The following is a 7,034-nucleotide window of genomic DNA, read 5'->3' on the forward strand; positions in this document are numbered from 1 at the left end:
GGGAGGGGAGAGAAATAAATAGATCTTTTAAAAAAACAAACAAAAAAATGTAGACACAGAGAGGGACACAGACAGATACAGACACAGGAAAAGGAAGCCACCTTTTTTTTTTAAAGATTTATTTTTTATTTATTTCTCTCCCCCCCGCCCAGTTGTCTGCTCTGTGTCCATTCGCTGTGTGTTTTCCTGTGTCCGCTTATATTTTTGCCAGCGGCACCCAGAATCTGTGTCTCATTTTTTTTTGTTTTTAAAGATTTATTTTATTTATTTCTCTCCCCTTCCCCCCATTGTCTACAATCTGTGTCCATTTGCTATGTGTTCTTCTGCATCTGCTTGCATTATCCAGCAACACTAGGAAACTGTGTCTCTTTTTTGTTGTGTTATCTTGATGTGTCAGCTCTGTGTGTGTGCGGCACCACTCCTGGGCAGGCTGCACTTTTTTCATGAGGGGCAGCTCTCCTTGAGGGATGCACACCTTGCGCATGGTGCACCCCTACACGGGGGTGCCCTTGCATGGCACAGCACTTGTTGTGGGCAGCAGCACTCTGCGTGGGCCAGCTCACTATGTGGGTCAGGAGGCCCTGGGGATTGAACCCTGAACCCTCCATATGGTAGATGGATGCTCTATCAGTTGAGCCAAGTCTGCTTCTCTGTGTCTCATTCTTTTTTTCTATTTCTCTCTGCTTCCCCCACGCCCCGGTTGTCTGCTCTCTGTGTCCATTTGCTGTATGTTCTTCTGTCACCACTTCTATCCTTATCAGTGGCACTGGGAATCTGTGTTTCTTTTTGATGTTTTTGATTCATCTTGTTGTGTCAGTTCTCTGTGTGTGCGGCACCATTCTTGGGCAGGCTGCACTTTCTTTCATGCTGGGAGGCTCTCCTTACAGGGCGCACTCCTTGCGCGTGGGGCTCCCCTACGTGGGGGACACCCCTGCATGGCACGGCACTCCTTGCACATATCAGCACTGTGCATGGGCCAGCTCCACACGGGTCAAGGGGGCCTACGTTTTGAACCACAGACCTCCCATATGGTAGGCGGACACCCTATCCATTGGGCCAAGTCAGCTTCCCTGTGGCTTGTTTTTTTTATTGTTGTTGTGTCATCTTCTGTCAGCTCTCCATGTGTGCGGCGCCATTCCTAGGCAGGCTGCACTTTTTTTGTGTTGGGCAGCTCTCCTTACAAGGCGCACTCCTTGCATGTGGGGCTCCCCTACACGGGAGACCCCCCCTGCGTGGCACAGCACTCCTGTGCACATCAGCACTGCACGTGGGCCAGCTCATCACATGGTCAGGAGGCCCTGGGTTTGAGCCTTGGACCTCCCATATGGTAGGTGGATACCCTATCCATTGGGCCAAATCCGCTTCCCAAGCCACCATTTTGACCTGCCATGTGAGAGAGGACTAGAGATGGCTTAAGCACAAAGCCCCAAGAAGCTGGGTCCACAGAGCATCTCAAGAGGAGAGATGCCACCGAGAGGCTCAAAGAGCTGAGGCCCAGAAAGAGACAAGCCCTATGCCTGGTTGCCCTCAGCTGAGCAGAGATTGGCAGCTGGCAAACTAAAACAAGATTCTTTTCAGGTACTTATTGGTCATTTGTATCTCTTCTTTGAAGAAGTATCTATTCAAATTATTTGTCCATTTTTAGCTGGGTTATTTTTCTTTTTATTATTTAGTTGTAAGAGTTCTTTATATGCTCTAGATACAAGTCCCTTATCAGATATATGATTTGCAAAAAATTTCTCCCATTCTGTGGGTGACTTTTGAAGAACAAAAGTTTTAAATTTTGATGATCTCTTTTTGTTGCTGGTGAATAGGTTATTTTTTAGCCTTAAAAATTATAGATATGAAGGTTGTACAGAAAAAAGTGCTTATAATTAATGTGCCAATTTGCTGGCAAATGACATCTGTCTTAGTTTGCCAGATGGCTATGACAAATACCACACAAGGGGGTAACTTAAACAACAGGAATTTATTGGCTCACGGTTTCAAAGCCTCGAGGGCTTACTTCCTCCCAGGGTTAGGAGTGTTCTGGCTGGCTGGCAATCCTTGGGGTTCCTTGGCTTTCCTGCCACATGACAATCAATGTCCTCTCCTTTCGCTTTTGGATTCTCACTGACTTCTGACTTCCCACTCCTCCCTCTGACTTTTTCTTCCATGAGGTCTCCAATAATAGGATTAAGATCCATTCGGATTCCTTTGGCCACACCTTAACTAAAAGTAATGTCTTCTAAAGGTCCTAAATACGATGTATTCACACCCACAGAAATGGGATTAAGATTAAGTTTTTTCTGGGGTATATAATTCAACCTACCACAATACCTACTCAATTCAAATACATTTTAGCAAAGAGGGAATTTACTGTCATGAACTCTGAGGATGGGACAAAAAGCTACCTTCTACCCTTAATAGCCTCCTGATGACTCATAGCTAGCCTAACCAATTTAGCCCTATTCCCCACAATTAATCTAATTGGAGGCCTATTTATAGGAAAGACAAGGACATACGCAACCTCAGAAAGAGCTCAATCCGGACTCTCTAACAGAACCAAGATTCTCCAACTCTCCTCTTACTTATTTTAATTATATTGCCAAAAACATCATCCCTGGCAGCGGCCAAGTTACACACTCTAGAGTTCTGACACCAGAGAGGGGTTGCTAATGTGGTTCATTTGTCCACTATCCTAATACGAGTCGATCTGCTCCCTACCTCTTACCACTCACGGCACAGACCAACCCCCATCCCCAGCCACACACCTTTTTTTGGAAAGAAATATAAAACTTAGCAGTGGTCATGGGGGATAAGGGTTGAGGAGAGAGACTGTTACTTTTTATTTTACCCTTTTTATCATTTGCATGAATTACTGTTAAAAAGTTAAAACAAAATGAACCTTCAGTGTTTTAAAGGGAAAAAAAGATGTACATAGGAGAAAAGATGAGAAAAAAAATACTCCAAATGCCAGTAAGTGACAGATGTATACAGGGAGTCATGTCAAATTGTTTTCCATTTTCAATTTTTTCCAAATCTTTTTGTAATTTGTTATAAAATTTTACAACACAGATAATCTTTTTAAAACAAAAACCATTTAAAACTGAAGAAACCTTTCAGAGATGCTTTTGTCAAGTAAAAATTAAATGAACAAACCAACAAATACAGAATCACCTTCCAAGTTTATGGAAAGAAAATCTGGTTTTCTGTATCTCAATTTTGCCTAAAGCAGGGCTGACCCAACTTGCTCTGCCCTTTCGGTGCCGGCCATGGTGACCGTGCCGGCCAGAGTGTGAACCAGAGAACTCAGCACAAGCGTCTTTCCTTTGCTCCATGTTAGGCCAAGTTTGGTTCTAGAATAATAAACGGGGAAAACTTGGTGAGGCTTGAGAAGTCTAGAGATGATGATCAAGTTCCTTTTTCATAAGAGAATCCCGGCAAGGAACCAAGTCTGCTCGGCTGCTCTAGTTTTGTGGCTGAACATTCTCTGCTCAAATCCACTCAACCTCGGACACAGCTGCAGCAATGAGCGCCGATCGCCGTTCCCTGGTTAGCAAATTTCCTTCAACCTCAGTCCCAGCATCGCTCTTTCTTTCAGTAAAGTCTCTTCATGTATATGGTTCCCACAATCCTCCCAATCTCTGCGAGGCTCATTGATCTCTAAATTGTGACCTAACAGAGGTTTCTGGAGTGTCCCCTCTCCTGAGGGTTTGCCCTGGCTTTTACTGTGTGGCCCACCAAATCAGTGTCAGAATGCAGAAAAGGGAGGATGGCTGGACAGAAGATGACTAAAGTGACCACCTTTTTAACCAGCAAGTTTAGATGGGGACCAGACAGAGAGCCAAGCGGGATGAAGCAGGCACCGGAAAAGAGCATGATTCTCTTTCTCCTCTATAGACTGACTTCCAAGACTCGGCACCCACGCAGTGGTGGGAGGCAGGTGGTGTCGGTTTGCCAGTGGAACTATCTGCTGGTTTACTTTAGAATTGCAAGCTTTCTTTCCTCATATTATTTCACCTTCCTCATATTATTTGTTTACTCACCTTATGACTTTAGCTGGGCTACCATAATTCACACATCAGTGCAAAGCACCTTCATAGTTTGCCTATGGTTATACATTAACACCAGCACAGGCCATCAAAAATCAGAGCTTCTGATCACTTAAGGATATCCCTGAACTGTGTATGCCCTTTCTAACTGGTGCCATAAAAGAATGAAGCTGACATACCCAGGAAAAGAAGAGACACAGAAAGGGAGCTCTACCATTTTGACCCTGCTGTGTGAGAGAAAGAACTCCAGGTTCTCCTACAGCTGCAGAAAGATAGAGAAGCCCGGAGAGACTCAAGGAGCAGAGGCCCAGGTGAGAAGCCCGATCGCCCACAGCAGAGCTCAAGGAGACACTAGAGCGATACCAGCAGACCCGCCGTCTTGTCTCACCATGTGGTGGAACTCCACGATCTGCTAGCAGCTGACCCTTGGTGAGGAAACATCTTTGATGATAGAAGTGTCTTGATTTGGACATTTTGCAGCCTTGGAACTGTAAGCTTTTACCCCTAATAAATTTGCCATTTTAAAAGTCAAGAAAAATAAAAAAATAAAAGAATGAAACTGATTTCCAAGTTGAGGGAGCTGGGTTCCTGTTCACAGGGATATTCTTAACCTTGTTGGGGATAGTGGGGTGGGAGAAGGTAGGTGACAAAGTAGTGGCCTGGGACCAAAATTCAGAGCTGGCAAACTTCTGGAACAGAAAGTTTCACTTTTGTAATGTAGATCTGGAAGCTCTTGGAATTCAGCTGGCTTCCTGCTATTAATTAGAGTTTGGTTTTACTTAATGGAATTCTGGAAGCTCAGCCCAGAGAACCTTTCCTGAAGAAGCCAAATGAGAAGAGAGAGCTGTGGGTATAGGAGAAAAGGATTAGCTCCCATTCCCCTTTCCCTGCACGTCTCTCTTAATCTGGGGAGGTATCACATGTTATTTACTCTCTTAAATGCAGCATCATGTTCTGTTACCTTTCTCTGGTCCTGTTGTATGTGTGTGTGTGTATGTCTGGCCCTATTTTAATCTCAGGCCATGATGCCCGAGGGTTAAGGGGTAGGGAGCAGAAGAGTCTATAAGGGGCATAAGGGATGATGCCTTAACAGCTTTTAGCACGTTAGTATGAATTGTTGTAGGAACAAAGAAAACTTCCTGAGAGGACAAGATATGTAATGGAATGCTTAGGAATTGTGTTGGTAATGGTGGTGGTAGTCGGTTGTTTTGATTTTTTTTTTTTTTAATGGAAAGAGAGGACATATTGAAGAAGGGTCCAAAACAGCGCTGAGTGAGGTGGGGGCAGTCTGATGCCTACATAGTCCCTGCTCTCAAGGGGCACCATTCTAAGAATACCTAATTCAGTCACTAGTGAGACAAGATCAACCACTAACATCCTAGTTTCTCAAAGTACACATTGGAAATAGAAGGAAAAGTCAGGATCTTTTGGAGAGTATAGTCACACGGAAGGGACTTGTGAGGATTGGAACCCTTTTACTGTCCCACCAGGCAGAAAAGTTTTACGGGACGAAAGGGCCATAAGGAGAAGGTTAAACTCAGGCAGAAATAGGTCTCGGGCCAGTTTCTGTATCACTAAATAGGGCCTAACACCCTGGGCCGCTAAGTCCTTCCTCCACAGGCCATGTCCCCAGGAGGATGCCAGGGTACCACTTCCCTCCAGTTCTAAGACCCACTCTGGCAACTGACTGCCTCATCCCACAGATGGCAGCGTCTCCTAATCTCTCAAGAGGCCAGCACTTTGTGAGTGGTTAGACAGTCGCCCTTCATTTATCCAACTAACCACCACTAAGGAACTGCCACCATCAGAGGCATCCTGAGGAGGGGCTTGGAGTCCCTGGGGACACCCACTGTGCTATGGCTCCTGACACCTGTGCAGTGGCTCAAACACCAAAGCAGCAACACAGAACCGTGCCAACTTGCTTATAAATCAGTCCCTTCAGGTCTGTAATTTCCCAAGCTAAAAAATCTCAGAGCTTTAAAGGCCTTCAAAGAACATCAAGGCCAATCTCCCTAGGAAGCCTCAATACTGCCATTTTATAAAGGAAGAAACTGAGACCCAGAGAGATGAAGGGACTTGTCCAAGTCACACAGCTACGTAGTGGCGGATTTGGAACTAAAACCCCGATTTCAACTCCCACTCTAGAGGAAATGTCCTTTCTTCTAGAGGCTAGTCTAAGCCCCCTGAATGATTCTGAGCCTTATTATTTTTGGCATAAGAGAGAAGGCTTTTATTTGTGGTTCTAGGAAAGCCTCACCCTTGGACTGAGTTCTGATTTTCTCTTCTCGAGGCTCATTGAAAGCCTCAAAAATTTTCTCCCCTGGATTTAAGTTTAAAAAAAAAAAAAAAAGAATCTGAGGGAAAAAAACAGCAAATGTGGAAACCTAGTGAGATCATGAATGCACAAGCACCGTGTAAAAGGTTTCGCACTTTGGTGCTTTTCATATATAAGATATTATACTCTTGAAAGAAACACATAGGCCTTTCTGGGATGGGAGTTGGAGGCGGGGGCATGGTAGAGAGGGTGAAACACTTGACTGTGGGAGGGAGGATTTTTCTCCAAAAGGCTCATTCCTTGGTTGTCCCCAGCTAAGAGAGTCAAACTTCTTGGGGTTATTTCCCACCTCAGGAGGAAATGGAAATGGGTTCTTTCTTGGCTCTAGCACTTGAGGAAGTGCTGCCTACAGTATAGGGGTGGATCATTTGTCTCAAGACTGGCCAGGCCAACAGCAGAATATGACTTTGTCCATATAACCAGCCTCCAGCATCCTCTATGCTTCTCCCTGGGAGAGCTGTTGAAAGGAGGTCATGAGGCAGTTGCCAGCGGTCAGGAAGAAGCCAACAGCTAAACTATGAAAACAGGTGACCTTGAATATGGGTTGAATTCCTAAGGTAAGGAACCTTGTCAATGTTAATGTTCACAGCCACACAGTCAGGTGAAATAGTATGCCACTCAGTACTTTTTTCAGTTGCAGGTGATAAAATCCATTTTAAACTAGT

This window comes from Dasypus novemcinctus, chromosome 5 (genome assembly GCF_030445035.2).
Source record: "Dasypus novemcinctus isolate mDasNov1 chromosome 5, mDasNov1.1.hap2, whole genome shotgun sequence".
NCBI classification, from domain to species: domain Eukaryota; kingdom Metazoa; phylum Chordata; class Mammalia; order Cingulata; family Dasypodidae; genus Dasypus; species Dasypus novemcinctus.